This window comes from Pezoporus wallicus, unplaced genomic scaffold (genome assembly GCF_028554395.1).
Source record: "Pezoporus wallicus isolate ANWC-B61680 ecotype Strahan unplaced genomic scaffold, APGP_CSIRO_Pwel_v1 contig_7344, whole genome shotgun sequence".
In the NCBI taxonomy this organism is placed as follows: Eukaryota; Metazoa; Chordata; class Aves; order Psittaciformes; family Psittacidae; genus Pezoporus; species Pezoporus wallicus.
The window spans coordinates 378639-397858 of NW_026640533.1; the positions used below are offsets into that span (position 1 = coordinate 378639).

General features: G+C 40.8%; 1 protein-coding gene and 1 long non-coding RNA gene across 11 annotated transcripts in view; one reads left to right on the forward strand and one right to left on the reverse strand.

The window, feature by feature from the left end:
- The window catches only part of NRG1 (neuregulin 1), a 458712-nt gene that overhangs the window by 109566 nt on the left and 329926 nt on the right, over window positions 1-19220 (reverse strand). The window lies entirely within an intron of this gene.
- LOC130604650 (uncharacterized) lies at window positions 7362-8206 on the forward strand. Its single transcript, XR_008973500.1, has 3 exons — window positions 7362-7713; window positions 7807-7982; window positions 8167-8206. It is a non-coding gene; the product is annotated as an uncharacterized LOC130604650 (long non-coding RNA).

Genomic DNA, 19220 nt, shown 5'->3' on the forward strand with positions numbered 1-19220 from the left:
CATAGCGTGAGCCTAGTGCATGGAAGAATTTCTGTACCGTTAAATAAATGGGTATAAATGATAAGACATTGACATATTACTGGACATTGCAAGCTGCAAAAAATATTATGTTTTCAGCTCAAGAGCTAGTTTGCTTAGCAAATTTCTGCAAATACTTCTTAATAATGTATTTAATCTACCTTATCCTAAATAAAGATACTAATAAAATTACACTGGTTAGTTCAGCTCTGGTCATGTCTATATGTAGCCTGATTATGCTTAGGTTAGCAGAATTTGGATGTTTACTGTTTAAAACAGATAGGCAACACATTATTTATAAGTGCAAAAATTCCAATGATAACAAAAGCAACAGCTCTCATCATGCCTCAGAATCCTAGCGTCATCAAGGACATTTAATATTTAATATTTAATATTCTTTCTTAGTGCAATCAAAAAGCCATAGAAGGCATGAATCACTCCTTTGGCATTGGCTGGAAAACTTTGTCAATTTCCAGCAAATAATTAAGAAGAATTCAAATAAGCATGACAAAGGAGAATTTGTGTCAAGTCATGAGTTTTCAGTAGTCTAATCAAATACGGTTTTATTACATAGCTATATTTTGAATGCAAACTTCAGCCTGCATTTTCAGATGTCTCATCACATCTTTCTCATGCCTGCATCCAAGCTTTCTTTGTGCTACATATTGTCTGGCACAAAAGCAAAACTCTCACAGTTTAGAAATAAAAATTTGAATTGAAATAAGGTAGTTAAATCTCATACACAAGACTTCAATGTTCCTGCATCAGGTTGGGTCTTGTCAAGGGCAAGAGAGGAAAACAGCAAAGAGGAAACTCCAAAATCTTTAAGAACTCTTTCTGCTCTGATCTCATTTCATTGGTGCAGTTTAGAGCAAACAGTGCAGATTCTGTGCTGCTCCAGGCACCAAGCAGACCCTTACACCATGGGTTCATTATAACTTGTTTGCATTTAGTATACAAGCATGCACAGTGCAGGGCAACATGGGCCATTGCTTCTGGATGATGCAAGAGCAGTAGTGCAGCTGTGGAAACATCCCCTTCTGCAAGGTACTGGACAAACTACAAAGAGAGCATAGGAGGCAGTGACACAACAATAGACAGGTCTTTAAAGCCCATAAAAGCACAGAGGAAAGTGGGTAAATAGCACCTTTGTTACAGAACTCAGGTATTACTAATCAATGCTACTGTCGACAAAAGTATGCCATGGAGTATTTATGCACTCATACATAAATATGTATGAGAATGAGTTTACAGCAATCATAATTTCATTTGATGAGTTCATTATTCCTGCAGCATTTCCTGCATTCAAACTGCAGGTCGCGTCCACCGGGGGCTTCTTATGCCTGCCTGTGTTTCATCACAGAGGCTGTGGAGTGGCAATGGGACTGCAAAAAAGGAGATGGAGGGGACAGACTGTCTTTTTCCTTCTTTATGAAGGTGTCTAAAGAGTAAATACATTTACTGTGGAAGAGTATTTGAAAGGCTGGGCCAGACAGGCAGGGCTGAGGTCACCCTGTGTCCTGTGTTCCCAGCCAAACCCATCCAGATAACTATCCACAGAAAAAGCCAAGTAAAATGGAGCTGTCCTAATGTACACCACAGTAGTATGCTATGCCTGTAGTGGGAAGGGCGGCCATGATGGTGGGTAAGGGAAACAAGCGCCTTTAGGCTGCCAAAAGGAGAAAGAGACATTTAGCGACCTTGGCTTGTACACACACAGACTGGGTGAATAATGTCCTTAAATTCCTTTCTGATGAGGGCCATAGTTTGAAGCCAAACCATACAAAATTCTACCATTCCTTCAGACATTGCCTGCTACAGATATGTAGCCAAATTTCTTGCCAGTGTGGGCAAGATTTCTTCCTGATCAGCCACAGCAATAGTGGAGATCTAATACCTGCTTTCACTTGAGGGATGCCTTGGTCTTGCTCACGAATTCCCTGCGTACTGCTTAAATGCTGCTTAACTCCAATTAAATTAAAAGCTGCCAAATGGTAATGAATTGTCTTTGTGTTTCTAGTTTCACACTAAAGTCTGTGTCCTTCTTTCAGAGTTTTTAATAAAGGAACTGTATTTTAGCGATTTTGCAAATGCTAGAGGAGAAAACAAGGATGTAAACAAAATAGATTCTAAAGGCACAAGCTCCACAGAGCAAAGCCTGACCTCCCCGGAACAGAAAAGGCTCATACATGTACCCGTGGGCATAACATAGTTCCTACTTATTCCAGAATCCTGAACCTCAGATAAGGAAGAAAAAGACAGAGTGTCTTGAATTTTGAAGTCTTTTTGCCTCAAAGCAAAGATGGTGTTCCTGCCTCACTGATGAATTTGAATGATTCTCTGAAGGCCTTGTTAATAACACTTGTAATATATGGAATTCTTTATATGACATTCCTTTCCTTTGTTAGGCTTCATGGTTTCATCAGGAAAGCAGCTCTGCTCAGCTGCCCAGAAATCACTCTTTGATGTTATTTTGAATGACTAAAATTTAACAAAGTGAACTGAAAAATAAAAACTGACAGAGTTTTGGCCTGCCTTGCTGAGTAAGTGCTAGTAGCACTCCACAGTGCAGATGTGAGCAGACAATACATCTCCCTTTCTAAACTAGCCTGCTTAAGAAGTGTTACTATTATCCCAGCAATTACTAGGGCTAGATATTCACTAATTAAAAACCTATGTAGCTGGGGTCTAGTCAGCATAAATAATTAGTTGCAGACATTTCCACCATCTTCCACCTCTACCTCCTTTCTTACTTTTGCAGAAAAAGAGTCTCTGTGCATGTATGTAATTACAGGAAACATACTGCATTATTAATGTGGCTGTAGCAGACAGAAAGTTCAGGTTTACAGCTTACCAGTGTGTAAAGGTAAGTTGTAGCTACTGGCAACAGTCAGCTCACTAGTGTATTAGGTAATGAGAGTTTTCAAGAGTGACAACTAAAGGGGCTAAATAATACCAGCTATTTGGAAAAGCGCAGAAGCTGGGAGGAATGATGGGTCTATTACAGAGACAGGCAACCGTGGACAACCTGTAGGAATTATTCCAGGAACAATTAACTTGTGACAACAACGTTGTGCATTTTCTTTGATCCACAAATGTGATTATGTTCAAATGCAATTACACAAGTTGGAACTCTCCAGAGGATGGGTAGAGAGGAAACAGGCACAGATAGCAGCACAGAGACAAAGCACCCTGAATAGAGGTCTTTACCAAGCCCTTTCCCCATTGAAACAACACAGTGTTCACAGTGAGCTGGAAAAGACCCCCATATGTGTCCTGTGATTTCAGAGAATATCAGACAAGTCAGGCCAGAATGCTCATTTCCTGGCAATGCTGAACAACAATCTATCATTACAGACATGTATCTGTCAAGTTGATATCTGCACACACATGCTGAAGAAATGCCTTGCAGATTTCATTTTCCAGTTATCCTGGACAACATATTATGCTGCATAAAAATACAGGTACATAGCCAGAATCCCTGAAAGGAAGGCTTAGAACACCAGAAAAATACGGTGTGACTTCAACAAGTAATAAGGGTATGGATTAGATACGCAGATTAAAGTCACAGAAATTAATTCAGACCTGCTCCCCAGCAGGATGCCTTCATGGAGTCACATTTTCTTTCTTCCCTTCCTCAAGGGATTCCTTTATTTTTCATTTTTTTTTTTCTGTACAAATTCTATAACTCCTCAATACAGTGCCTAAAATGTAAAAATTGTGGAGAGCAGCAAGGAGCTGTCCTAAAGCTGAAAATTCAGAAGCTTCTCCCACACACCATTGATGTTTCTCATAGATTTCAGGGATGTGCCAAAGAAATGCAAGTAGACTTCCTTCCTAACAGGGCAGAGGTGAGGACCCTCACCCGCAGCCAGAACCAAAGGGGTAGCATGAAATCTGGCACATGCAATGTTAAAGCTTTGTTGTTGCACAGCACTTGTACGTTACTGAACAAGAGCTGCAAGAGGGTGTCATGACACCTACCATTCAGGTTGTGTCCCCTCACTTCACCCTGCTGTCTGTGAGCCCTCTGTAGCAGCATTTTGCCAACAAGGAGCTACTGTTTCTTCTTCCCATCAATTGGGCACAATGGGGATTAGGCTAAAAATCACTGTGGTCCTTTGAAGATGATTCTCTCTGGTTTGAGTGGCAAGAGTTAACTACAACCTTTTCAGCTACCCACACCCACTGACTATTTCTCTACTGTAGACAGGCTTTTTAATACCACTGTGGGGAACTGTACTCCGATGATGCAGAAAGATCCTTTGGTAATTATTTGGACTAATCCTATTAGGAAAGAAAGGCTTTCAATTGCTAAAGCAACAACAAAAAAAAACCCTTCAGGGAAGGAGCCCACCACTTCAAATTAAATCAACACCCCTTCCATCCCAGAATAACCTGATTGTTATTGTACATAAGAAAAGTTGTGTTAACTGAAATGAAAAACTGTTTAACATTTTAATTATTATTTTAAAATTTAAAAATGTATTTGAAATGGCTACAAATCCAAAAGACACCACTCTGCTTTCCTGCACATATCTTATTGGCACTTTACTTGTCCACAGCTCTACTTGTGTATTTTCCAAGTAGCAGACAGGTTTTTGCAGAATGTGCAAATTTTTAAAAGGATTTTGCCTATTTAAAAGGATTTGCTCCAAATTTATGTTCCTCAAATTTGTTGTTTTTTTAATGCTAAGGTACCATGACAGTGGTAGAGTCAATTCTTTCATGTACTGATCAGAAATTCAGCTAGAGTGTTTAAAATGACAGTAACTTGATTTATTGAGCAATAAGAGGAATTATTCCTCTATGGCCACCAGCCAAACAAGTAATCTTTTAATAAGGCATGTGCAGTCACTGCATTTCCTTTATGAGGAAAAAAAAAAAAGGAAAAAAAAAAGCAAGTTGAAAAAAAAAAATGTGCCTAGGCATCTAAAATGGACCTAACTTTATATAGGCACACCCAACCATGTGTCCTTAGGCACCTCACACACTTGCATCTGCTCATGACTCAATGCTCTTTTCCATTCCTTACCCTAGAGACCATTGGATGGACCAGGACTGCTTTAAAGATATTTTTGCCATAATAGGCTTCACCCAGATGTAAATAACAGCTTCTGAATTTATTTTACAATAACCTGACATGGCCACCATTTTTTTCCTCCTTGGGAGTTTTCCTTCTTCTCTTGAGAGCACATTTTCAACACCATTACTGCAGGCTGTTTTAGGGACACCTTCCAAGTTCCTCTTGCTAAAGTATCCAGCTTTACAAAAGATGATGAAACATTTCTACACTAGAGAGGCAAATGTTACAGAAGCTTCTTGCTAAGACTTTGTGGACAGTCTTTGTGGACAATTTTTTTTTTTTAGGAAGTAGTTTTAGTTTTGAGCATGTAAAGTGTCTGTGAGCATTCACTGGGGTGCCTGCACATAAAGTTCAGAGTTCCCTCAGAAGACAAGCCTTGGTCTGGGATTCCAAGACTGCAATGCACATTCATTCTTGTCCTAAGGGATGTGCGCGGGGTTGCTCAGGAAATCTTTCATCAGTGTCTTGCTAACATCCAATTGCTGGACTGTCTGTCTTTCGGGAGCATTCAAGAATGTGTCCTTGTGATTGGTGTACCTATGATACACTTCTGCATTTGCAGATGTTTAGCCTCCCTCCAGTAAAGGATTTAGAATAATGTAAGCAGGATTGCACATCTGTTAGAGACTCTGGTAAACAGAATGAGAGTGTTTGATGCCTGACCGGCAGCACTGAGTAGTGTTTGCCCTGAGCAGGAGCACGAAAAAACAGGAGAGAGATGCAGATGCTTTCTGGGACCTCTTTCCTTGATTTATTTTGCAAATACAAGTAACTGCAAGACTTCTCTATAGCCTCTCACACAACTAAAACAGTGAAATATTTTCATAAGCGAAGGGAAATATTTTCCTAAGGGGTGAGAGAATGTGAGAATATCTCACATTCTCACAAAACTACGGTCGTCTCAGACATACCGTGCTGCTGTCAGTAATTAATGAACGTGTTATAAAACTCTAGTAACTATCTTCAAGCCTGTCTTCTCTACAGCTGTCTTTCTAGCTGAGTTCAAACACATTTAATACATTGATCCCTTCCCCCTTCCCCACAAGCATTCCTATTTAAACATCTACATTTTCTCATAGTAACATTATGCATTGTGTCTGAAATTGACATGATCATGGAAATTCCCAAAGGAACCTGCAGCACAGCTCATGTTGCTCTCACTGCACAGGAAATGCAACCGTTGTTACTCATCCTTCCTCTATAATGAAGAGTCAGATTCATTGCCTTGCTGTGCTGAGGAGGAAATTGCTGCATAATCTCCTTTCACAGCTAGGCAATCCCCTCTTTCCAAAGCAGGCTAAGCATGCGAATTCTCCAGACATATTTGATGAATTTCTAATCACAGTGGGTGAAACAACAGGGCAAAGGCGAGTGTCAGTGACAAAAGCCTTGTGCTGGCTCCCTACTGAAGACATTGTTTTTCTTGTATGTTCACCCACATATTAATTGTGGGTTATACATATTAATTGTGTCTGCTTTGGGAAAAATAAACCATTATCAGGTCAAACTGTGGCCAGTCTTAAGGTCAGTTAGAAGTCTTGAAAAGACCAGCATTTGCATTCTTCCCAGCACTTCACATGGACTGCAAAAATAAGACCCCCCAAGGTCTCCTGATTTACCCTCTTACACGACCACTGCAGTTCAGGGAGTGTCTCCTGCCACACAGGATGTTCCCTTCTATCTCTCAAGCTAAGAAAGGGATCTCTGCAGGCTGCAAAGAGCAGGCCAAGTTACACCTCTCCAGCCTGCCAGATGATTTTATAGCCTTCTGTAGTTAGATTGTCCTTTATGGGGAAGAGACACATTTCTTTCTTCCATGTGGGAACAAAAAAAAAAAAAAAAAATCTTATCTGCCATTGAGAAAGATGTATTAGCTCAGGCCCTCTTCAGATCAAGTTCTTAAGGAAATTTTGAGAATAGATTTGATAGTTGCCTGGAAAATAGGAGCATGCATTCACCTGCTGCACTAACAAAAACTAGGAGCATGCATTCCCCCGCTCCCATAAACAAATGCTCTTCATGCAAGGGCTAGTAAACCTCATGCGTTAGCATATAAGTCAGTCATGAATCAAAAGAGGGCAAGGAGAACGTCCTCTAGTAATAAAACAAGTCCACAGTTTGACATGGGAACTATTTGTTCACCTTCCCCTACCTTTTCAGCCTTGCTCACAGTCAGAGCCAATAATCGGTAGAGCACTGACATATTCTGGTGCTGTATATTCCCACATCAATCATATGTGACACTATTCAAGGTGTCTGAAACAGCATGTGACGCCAGTAACAATATTTGATTATGTGGCTTGCTTGTAATTGTTTCTAGTCAATGTAGATAAGGGATGAGGAGAGGCAACAGACCAAGAGAAGATTACACTCCACTTAGTGGCTTAGGGTTTAACATCTGTTGTCCCTAACTGCTCTGGGTCTCTAAGGTGGGAGAAGCCCCTGTCTGAAGTCATGGGATGCTGTTGGCCTCACAGTGAGGAACCTGATCCATGGCATAATGGGGTGCTGGTTGCTATGGGAGAGCAGGAGGGAGCTGGAGCCAACAACTAAACAAGATTATAGAAGAGACAAGTCTCCCTGCAGATCTATTGAGAGAAAAACTAGGAGTCAGAAAGGTTGAGTTACCTTTCATGGTCCCGGCTCAGGGAAAACTCATTTAGCAGAGGCATCATCTTTCTGTTGTGTGTTTCCCCCACCAGCCCCTGAGGCACCAGTTGCTGCCTGCTACCTGAGACAGACCACAGGACTTCATGGGCTCTGGGGCTGGCCAGCCTGCCTGCTGCTGCATGTCTGTGATCCGTCTGCTTCCCCATCATCTGTGAACATGGGCTGGCAGCAGAAACTCTGCTCTGCAGCACATGCTGTTTTCCAGAAGGTCAGCTTCCCTTTCCTCCCTGTCAGGTAGAGGAGGTACAGCAGCATGACTGCTTCACATGTGGTCAGTCTGACTAGCTGACAGCCAGGACTCTTGTTCAACAGCAGGTGATATTTCAATTTTGACAGTTGGTATTGCATACAGAAATTGTGCTGAAATCAATTGGGATTACAGTTTTCTGCAGAGCTACTGATGGCTAAGACACGATCATGACTAAGGCTGAGGAAAAAAGAGTCATCAGAGATAGAAAAGTATGTAGAGCTCCTTAAAGACCTTTATTAGTCAGCGTTTCTTGTAAATGCTGCAATGTACTTTATCACAGTGACAATTTCCTGTGATAATAAAAGGGGAGATGCCAAGAATATAGCTATGTTTAAGAAATGAGCAGTGAGATCTGGTTGAGACAAAGGCTCAGTAGAAAAGCCAGCTCATACACACACGCTCTCCTTTCTGCTTAGACAAGCCTTTCTGCACTTCACATCCCCTTAGTATCAGGATACAGCAGAAGAACTTGAGAGCAGCAAGTTAAAACAAGCAATAACCAATTCCCCACTTAGCCCATCAGTTAGCTGATGCCCATTTCTTCTTAAACAGCTTTTTAAAGAATTCTTTCTTCCTTAAGAAATTTTCAGAATTTTCAGTAATCCTGTGCTAGTGCATCAACTATAGCTAATGTAATTCTACTATAGCTACCCACCCCACATCTTGATCTGAAGATCTTACAACAGTCAGTGTATTTGGCTCACTCTTTTTCATCATTTTTTTCTACCCAGAGAAAACTCTCTGTCCAGCACTTCGTACATGCTGGTTTTGGGCTATTGTAAATTACAATCCTATACTTTGTATTTACAGATAATAAATGCTATTCCTCAAGATGAAACATCATCCAGAGGAACAGATTCATAGTGAATTAAAAGGAAAGAATCCCTGTCCTGTACCCGTCCTTTCCTACTGGCCATCTGCTAATAGTGCCCATGTGTATATAAAATTCATTTGCACATTTAAATTGAAAAACTCCATTTGCTCAGCCTGCCTATAACTGTGCTCTCTTGCTGGGGTGAATATTAGGTCTCTGATGCATGCATATTATCCAGTGAACATATAATTGCAAATGCAATCCACATCCAATTATCTCGAGTTTTACTGCATATTTTCTCCTCATAACTCAAGTAGTAAGTACAACAACACATTAGCACTCCAGGTGTCCATTTGGCTGGAAGAATTAGTAGCATACTGGCATTTAGCTCATGTCCTCTAAATTGTAATTCACTTATGGCATTGCTGCCAGCATGAGAGGTCACTTATACACTTGGTGCAGGATACAGACACGGTGGGGAAGACATCAAGAATCCTCTGAATCTGACAGAAACGTGCAGTTAGACCAATTAAGGCAAACAGTCCCTAAACAATGTCTAATTTCCTCTCCCCTAGCTCCAAGAATGTGTTTCACTGATGCCCAGCCCAAATATGCTGGCTGAACACATGTGGAGAGCATTTCAGACTTCTGTTAACTCCCATGAAGCTTGGGATTGATCTGTCGCCCTTTGGGATCACAGCTATATTGGCTCGACTACTAGTCTACCTGAAAAGATACAGAATCCATACTCGCAGCATTCCTTCCCTGGACCCATCTTAACCTCCTCCTCCCTCCAAAGTGATAAATACATAAAGGAATTACAAGCGTCTACTCTGCAGATGTAGCTTGCTTAGAAACCAGGGACAGCACCTGATTCAGATTACACCAGAGAATTGAAACCAGTTCTGTGTCATGACAGACGGACATGCATTTGAATGAGCTGCATTGCTGCTCAAGGCAATTCATCATCCTTCCTGCAAAATTAGTGTTTAAGATTCTCTCACAGACTCTGAGACAACTGTTATCCTACTGTCTGTCAAGTATCAGTTGCCATTGTGGCCGTTAATGGGTTTTGTGTAGATCATTAAAATATTCAAGAACTATGCATAGCCTGCAGCTTGTTTTAAGCCAAAGATTTCCCCAGTGGGAAATGGAAGGAAAAAGCTGTTCCAGCAAAATAATAAAAGTTATACTAAAAATATAAAAAGTATAGTGAAAGATTTGACTACAGTACTATTTCAATGTGTGTCCTGTGGAGTCAGAGGAATCACCCCATGTTTTCGTTGCTTTAAATAACATAAAATACTAAGAAATTCAAAACAGTAAATGCTAGTTTTGGACTTTCAGAATGGAAATAAGCGGGGGGTGGGGTGGCATTTAATCAGGCTAAAGTACCAGACATTTAAACTTACCTTTCTCTCAGAAAGATAACTAAACTGTTGAACTAACATCCCACGGCATTGGACAGCAGTGCTTAAAAGCATACAGCAGAATTTTAGCTACAACTGAGAGAACATCCTCAGTTACTCTACCTAAAAACACAGACATTTTAAACAAATGAAAGCATTGCATGTGGTTAGTTCACTTCTAATTTGAGAAGACCAGAAAAAATTCTGCCACTGACAATTTGTGCCACAACTGGCAGCAGTAGATCTAATGAGTAGCATTCTACAATGCACTGCTACCTCTGTGGCTTTCACAGCTAGATAACTGCCTGCAAAATAGACATTATTAAAAAAATGCCCTCATATTTCTTCCCTGGGGTCTGGCTTATCTTTTTCTTTTAAAAAACAGCCATTGCCATAATATTCCTTAGTAAACCTGCTGAAATTCTGGAAAGCTCATCTAAATACCTGTCAGGTGCTTGACTGTGTTATTAAGAACCATATTTCAGGTCATTGTGAATATTACCAGAAAAATATCAGTAGTAAAGTTCAGATTTCACTTATAAACCTCAGGAAAGTAATGACTGAATTAACTTCTGAAGGGCTATTACCGCCCTGTGTATAAATGCTAAACTTTAAGATAAGCTCAGTGGTACATGGTGTTTGTAAATGCTTTAGGCTGCAGAGTTGCATCCAGTGAAATCCTTCCTGACTCAACATCAGTTCTGAACATTTATAGCTCTGGAGCAAGAAGCTTTTCTGTGCTGAATAAACAGAACAGAAACAAATGAACAAACAAAAAAGACAAATGCTCAGGGCTGGAAAAAACAGTTGTCTCCTCTGTTGTCTTGGGATTGGAGTGTAGTATGTGTTATGTCATCTCAGCCATGGTTGCTAAACTCAGTAAGGCTGAGGTGTAATGCCAGCTGTTCTGTGTCCCCCAAGTACATCATGGTAGGGAAGGCTTGGGTGGGATAACTGGCCTAACAGCTCAAATGTACCTGCACTGCTCAGTAGCAAAGCGATCATGCTGTCAGTCCAAGGAGAAGTGTAATAGCTAGATTACATACACCTCACAGACAATTTAACTGTGACTTTGCCCTTCATTAAAAATTTCTGGGAAGGTTGTGTCTTACCCCACCCAGCCAGTGTTTTTATGGTTTTAATATGGCTTTATGATGAATTTTCTCTGGTATGGTATAAAGGCACCTGGGAGTGTTTGGGGGTTCCAGGGTCTGTTGAGATGTAGAAGGACTTGCTTAGGGTGACGAGAGTCAGACTGGTAGGGTAGAACCTGTACTGCCTCCCTGGAAAAGGTCTTGATACACTTTATTCTTCATACTGTGCTTAGGTGTCTTGAAAAGCAGTAGTTGACATGAGACAGAATGACATAAAAAAGCATGTTAATGGTGAAATGGGTGAACACTGCTCTAGCATTCCAGCTCACTCCTCAGCTTCACTTCACTTACCACCCTAGGTTTACACTTTATGATCATCCATCATAAATTAGAAATGCCCCATGTTATTTTGGCTTGCAAAAGGATTGATGCAGTTTGGAAATTGGAGGGCTGTGAAAAATTTTCTCCTTTGCAAAAAGTAGATTCGTGTAGATGGGAAAATTTGGAATTATTTTGCCAGAAGATCTCTGACAGCTGGATACTGTGATAAATAAAACTGCAAGTAAGTCCTATGAGCTCTCTACATCCATAACGAAGTTGAAATAACTAGCATGAAGAGTGGGCCGTCTGGAGAAGAAAATATTGTGAAGAAATGCAAGAGCCTTTATGTATGTATATATTCACTGAAATAAAACGCTGACATCCATCAGACATGATTCGTAAAGGACAATCACTTCAGGGCATAACTTCATTTTAAAATAAAAACCAGAATGGGATGTTCTTGCCATGCACTTTCTTGCTACTGCAGTTGTCAACTCAAAATTACTGACTTGCTGAATACTGCTAAATATTTGAGAAGATGCACACCTAGAAGGAACTTCAGACTGTAAAAAGCTGCTCTTTAATTGCTGCAGTGACTACACCGATTCCTTTTCCTCTCTGTACAGGGTGAAAATGTCAAGAAAAACAGAAACCATTAGGAACCTGCAAGAACATTTTGATAATGAAAGTCACACTAGATATAACTTTCTCACTTTGCATCCAATTAGGAGAGGTTACCAAAAGGCAATTTAGAAGAGATGTGAACAGGAAGGAAGCAATGGTAATTTTATCCTGAGGTTTTAGCTTGGCTCCCACTGCACTGTTACAGTACCGCTAGAATAGGAACATAAAAACAGAGTATTGTTTTTAATTTACTTGGTAGGAACTGTCATAGTCTAAATTGAGTCTCAGCCATGGCATGCCACTGTGTTTTTAGAGAAGCTAACGAGGAGGCACAGTGGTGGCTTTTCAAAGCCATGCATTTAAGAAAAGATCACCTTTATGTATACAGTGCTCTGCTTACAGCTTTTGCAATATTAACTTCTGTCATGCAGTTTGCATTTTTTAAGTAGTATAGAAGTTATTTATCAAGGGCTTAGTCTTAAACTAATGGAAACTTACTCAAAGCCATACACTTTACTAGTTATACTGAAGATAGTGTAATTTTCTGTTCAGCTTTTATCTGGTCTCATCTTCTATAAACAGATCCAATCAAATACTGAGGCACTTCCAGTTATTAAAGTAGTAGGGACTCCCTGGATTCCTGCTCAAAAATATAAAAAGCCTAGGAGAGCCGACAGATAACTTCCCCTATTGCTTCCTAAGCAATACAGGAAGCTTCCTATTGCTCTCTAAGAAATTTTGTTCCTTCTCCCTAGAAAACAGCATCTGACTTTCGTGGTTGACCAGAGCTGTCCAAATTGGAAGCTCAGCATGAAAATAAAGCTTTGAACTCAGTCTCGACTTCTTTGGTTTTCATTCATTTTGTGTTTCTGTTTCATCACAGACTTCTACTTCCAGACCACAAACTTGAAACAACCCTTCATGGACCAGGGCCCTGCTATTCCACGGAGTATTTCTATTTATAGCCGATGCAGGCTAAGACCTCCTTCTGGAATAGAAAGCCCAGAACATACCATCTAAGAAAGCTAGCTCTGTGTGCCTCTGTGTCAAAGAGAGCCCAGAAAACCACTAGGCATGCTGGGGTAATTCAGATTTGGAAACTCAAATTCCCATTAGGACTTTCCTCTTTGTTGGATCTTTCCTACCAAAGCTTAAACAACAGAACCATCCCCTCTATAAACAGGGACAGGGCCTCAGGGGAACACAAAGGACCTTGCATTGTGAGTCTCTGTTAGCACAGCAGGTGTTAACATGGTGCCTCAGGGCAAAATCTCTTTGGGGATAAACTGGTATTGGGACAATAGGTAGAAGATGAGGAGACAGCATTTCTGGGCTATAAGGATAAGCTGCAAATTCCCTTGCATTAAGAAACAAATATCATTCTGTACCCATGCTCATATTCATAAATTTTGTCTGTTGTACCATTCTTTTTTCACACTTGCTCTGAGCAATTTGGTTCCTTTATGTTTTTGTACAAAGCACTGCCATTCTTAATTTCAGCATGGTTAATGACATATTTTGATTTGCCAGAATGCCTGAAATAGATGCATGCTTCTGTAAAGGTCATGTATTCCATGTTGTTCACAGGTCTTTGCCCAAGTAGTGTCACTGCCTGTCATGTACCTTTATTCAGTAGGAACTACCCTGGTGCCTCAAAAATTACGTGGAAGAGAGATTTCCAGAAGGCTGATTCAATACCACAAAGTACGTTCATGATTGCTATCTGGAAAGAGGATAGGGAGCAGGGAACACGAGTCCTTGAGCTGGTTTTTTCACACTGACAGCACCAGGGACTTCTCCTCATGGAAAACACAGCAACCAAAACACTAAGGCCAGACCATCAGCACATCCCTGTGCTACAAAAGCTCATGTCCGTCCATATAGCATACGCTATGCTGGCAAATCAAAAAAGATGATGTCTTAGGTGGGCATGTAGTACATGTCACTTTAGCATAGTGGGGAGAAGAAGTCAGAAAGGCATAAACTAATGCTGTTAGAAAAGGTTTTGCCATGATTAGACCCTCTGGAAGACCCTCTAAGAAGCCAGGCCTTACCAGCAGTGTCTTGAAGCCAAGTTTCCATATGACTAACAAGGTCTCAGAAGCAGAGTTCCTGACATACTCAGGGATCCTGAGGAAACCTAGAGATGAAGCCTGCAGTATCCCATGTCTGAGGCTCAACTAAGGCAGCAGTTAACAATGTGGCTTTTGGCCAGCTACCCTGTTGTGAGGGTGTCCCCCACTTCGTCAGTGAGGACACATTGAGTTTTTTAAATGGCAGTGGGAGGTGTGTCTGTGAAATTAATTCAGAACTATTACAAACACAGAAACATGTGAAGTAGCTTTTGTGAGGCTTGTATGGCAGCAGAGGAGACTGCTGGTACTGCTTCATGGTGTAATCCATGACTTTAGGAAGCACATCCTGACATAAACAGATCCAGACTATTGCCCTCATACTTACATGCAGATACTTTCTAAACCTATGTATGCATGCATATTTATACATAAACCACTATTGCCTCATCATATACAAATGCTGGGGCAATTGCTAGCCTTATAGATTTATCCTTATATGTACATAAGTTTGTAATATCTGTGAAATTTAAACGCAGAAAACAAGATTTGTCATGCCAGATCAAATCGTAGGGCACTGAGATTACCACTGCATTGCCTACTGTGATTAGAGTTACAGTGGAGGAAGAAACTGCAAAAGCTAAAACACTGTGCTAGGTTTTAGCAGGCGATTGTCACTTGTCTTCATCTCTGCTGTCAGTAAAATTTTACTAACCAGGAGGCTCAAACTCATTTTGTATTAAACAAGAACTAGTTATCCTACCCTGCCCTTACTCACTCACTGTGTTCTTAGAACAAAGCAAATACTTTTCTCCAGAGATGATTATTCAGAAGAATAAAACAACTGAAATAATTAAGAAAAATGCATCAAATGGTGTAGTGTTTTCCTCTGACCCACTGTCCCACCAAGGCATCAGGTACATAGCTCTCTTATAAAAGTAGCCTCTCAGTCTGTGGAACAGATGAGATAAATGGTGACAGTTGAAGATGTCAGACTGACTTATTACAAGAGCAGGAGCTGGGAATCCAGCTGTGCTAGCATATCTGCAACCTGAGTAATTGCCTTCAACATCTGAATTCCTTCAGCTTTTTCAATTGGTTACAGTATTCTCCTCTTCCCAACCTGCCCAAGTGACTCTCCTCTGTTACTAGACTCTCCTAAACCAATTCTAATCTTTCACCCGATGATAGCTGCATTCCAGAAGTTACTGAGATGCTACCAGTGTATTTAGGTTTTCTGGCAAAACTGTGTAGCCTTTTGGGGATGAAGGAAGTTAAACACATGTTCAAAGGTTAGGCAGTATTCCCTGTATTTTTTCTGATCCTTATACTGTGCTGCAGCATTGCCCATCTTTTTTGTCTGTCCATTGTAAAGGGAATATTAGAAACCAGTATCTGTCAAACTCAGAATAAAATAAAGCCAACAAAACCAGAGTAAACTGAGTTAAATCAGAAACTCTATATGTATTATATTATGCTATCCTGCAAGATATCTGGTCACCAAATCACACTGTCTCTTAAAAGAACTGCAGTTTACAGTGGAGTTTCACTCTTTATCTCATGTTCTTGATTCCACATGTTTGGGCTAAACATGAAAGACAAGCATGCTGTTCTAGGTACCTGTGCAAGAGTAGTAACTTTTAAAAAATAAAGACATTTAACTAAAATTCCAAACAGTTTTGGAATTTTATCCAAACATCCAAAATTCCAAAAATTCTAGACATCAGACAAATTAAGTGGTCCAAGAACTTCTTGCCAATCAAGACGACCCTTTAAACAATTGCTTGAAATAGCAAAAAAATCAGCTCTTTAGAGGTTTGGATAAGTATCCTGAAGGCAGAAGAAACAGCCACATAAAACCTGTATCATTTGGGAACCAAACTTTCTGTCTTCCATGCACATTGATTCAGGTTTTTATGATTCTTAGGCAAAATCTGTAGTTTTTGAAAGTGAACTACTGTTGGGTACTACACAAATAAATACAGGGGAGGAGGACTAGATTTACTTTAGGAGATGAAGAAAACTTGCTTGTTAAGGTTTTAGGACACAGATGATGTACTGGCCAGGCTGTTTGCCTCATACATGCAAAAATGTTCCTGTTAAAAATATTCTATAAACCAATGGCCCTTACACGGTGTCATAGATGATTTTACTGGCTCAGCATGGAACATTTTTATCAAAACATCTCGGTACTGTACTTGAGAAAATGTGACAGGCAAAAAGTCTTTGCATATCTCATTTCTATGTGGTGTATCTGCTCTCCATTTAGGATGTTTGTAATCTGTTACTGCACCACAAGCAGACGAAGCGTTAGGCAGGTGCCTCGCTCTGCCAGGCTTAGTGTTTGCAAGTTGCTAATTCCAGAGAGAAGAAATGAGCAGTCCAACCTGACATGTTTCTTTTCCAAATAGTCTTTCTTTTTTAAATATCTGTGCAGGTATTGCAGGCCAGCATGAAAGTCTGTGGGAAATTAGATTAGAGTCATCTATAGGACAGATGACCAGCACTGGGTCTTTCCCTCCAGCCAAAAAACTAACCAAACCTGCTCTGTACTCTTCTGAAAAAGAAGCAATAAGCAAGCTGGGGTCAGCCGTCTACCTGGTCTTCATCCACACTCCTGCCTCCAGCTGGGCATCATATCAGCCTGCTAGATGGTGGACAGGAGCATGCATGGTGCAGAGAATATGCTCCAAGCACATTCAGTACCACGGTTTCTAGCTCACCTTCTTGCGCAAGCAGAAGAATCTGAACTGATAATCCCAGTGTAAGACAATCAGGTCTGAAATACTGAGTACATCATATGCCCTGGCTTTTTGCTTCACAAGACATTTTAGGGAGCAGCCCTTAGTGGGCAGCATAAATAAGGACATGAAAGTAATGCTGCAAAGTGAAACTAAGCAAATGTTTCTGTCTTTGATGGAGTTTGAAACACACTCCCACAGGCAGTGGCCATTTTCTACTCCTTCATTTTCTACAAGTGTTCAACTTCTGATGCAGTTTAGCCCCCAGAGCATGGGTTTCCAAACCGTTGCTGTCCATAGAGACAGGAAGCTGAAGTACCACATCACTACTGGTCTGCACACCGATTCTCTGCTGGAGATGGTTTGTATGCAACAGAAGCTGTGGTCATTGTAAACAGTCTGTATCCCACCAGATTCTCTCTTTTCCCTCTTGCACCATACAAATGTTTCTGCATGTCATAGTTTAAGACGAGCCGGTAACTCAGAATCACTCAGCTGCTAACTCACTCTTCCCCTTCTTTCCTCCCCCCAGCTCCTGGAGGGATGGGGAGGAGAATGAAAATTATGTAACTCCCACAGGTTGAGACAAGAACAGTCCAGTAACTAAGGTATAACACAAAGCACTACTGCTACCACCAATAATAATAATGATAAGGGAAATAACAAGGGAAGAGAATATGAAGCTGAAAGAGGAAAAGGAAAAGAAAACAATGAGCACAAGTGCCATTGCTTACCATCCCCTGACCGGTACCCAGCCCGACCTGAGCAGTGATCTGGGCCTTCCAGGTAACTGCCCCCAGTTTATGTACTGGGCATGGTGTGCTGTGGTATGGAATACCTCTTTGGCTAGTTTGGGTCAGGTGTCCTGCCTCTGCTTCCTCCCAGCTTCCCGTGCCCCTCCTCAACTGGCAGAGAATAAGAAACTGAAAAGTCCTTGATCAGGGCAAGCACTGTTCAGCAACAACTGAAAACATCAGTGAGTTATCAGCATTGTTCTCAGACTAAAGCTGAAAACCCAGCACTGCACCAGCTACTAAGAAGGAGAAAAATAACTGTTTCAGATGAACCGAGGACACTGCCATGTGTGCACCAGGATGCTGTGTGCAGTGCTGATGACTTTAATCTAGGAAACCTGATTGCTTTTGAATTTCTTTTCAGTTATGTTGTAACTTACAAACAAGAATGCAAGTTTTGGGACCACTGCTCTAAAGAATGTATGCGATTTTTTCTTATGAGGGTGGGAAGCCACTTTAACAAGTCCCAGAAGAGTAAAAAAACCACCACATTTTCATTCTCTATTCTTGAATACATAGTTGACTGAACTCATAAAACCAAGGCACCAAGGTGAAGACTCAGATTTCCTTTTTGCCAGTGCAACTCCTGAGCAGAGGAAAGTCATAAGGTCACAAGCACTTGTTTCAGAGCACTGCAGTCCTGGAAACAAGAGGAGGAAAAATGTTTTACAGACCCAAATTCTTCTAAGGTGCTTAAGAATGGCGTCTGCAGTCTTTGGTAGTGAGAGCACTCAGGGCTCCAGTTGCTGTTCATTTGTTCATTTGATTTAGCGGAAAAACTGTATTACAGAGAGCTCCATCGCCAAGGAAAATTGAAGTTGTAACTTAGGTTTCAATAGTACACAGTACAAAATAAATATATATGTAACAATCCTAGGTCTGGGGTGCAAGAGAAGGTGAGAAGCATTTCTACCTGACAGGGGCATCATTATCAATCAGTGCCACAAAGTCTTATGCTATGAAACAGGAAATAAAAGCCTGAATTTGCTTCCTCCTCCCTTGGATTACTGACCCTCCAGTGGGATCACTAGCACTGTATGTAAATTAGGAATACATCACACTCTTTCCTTTCTCCTTTACTTAAGGATGGAGGCCCACACTATCAAAATAGTCTGGATTTTGCACATGAAAGTGTAGGGGGACCTTCTCTTTTGGTATATCTGTTGTGGAGTGTCCTAGGGAGATAGGATTTTTTTTAAACTCTTAAGTCCTTGAATGTGTCTGTCACTGGAACTCCAAGAAAGCAAAGCATGACACATGTCTGCTCACTTGCAAAAGCCCAGGGGAGAAAGCCTGAAGCACTTGGCTGTTCTCAGGTCTTTCCCAG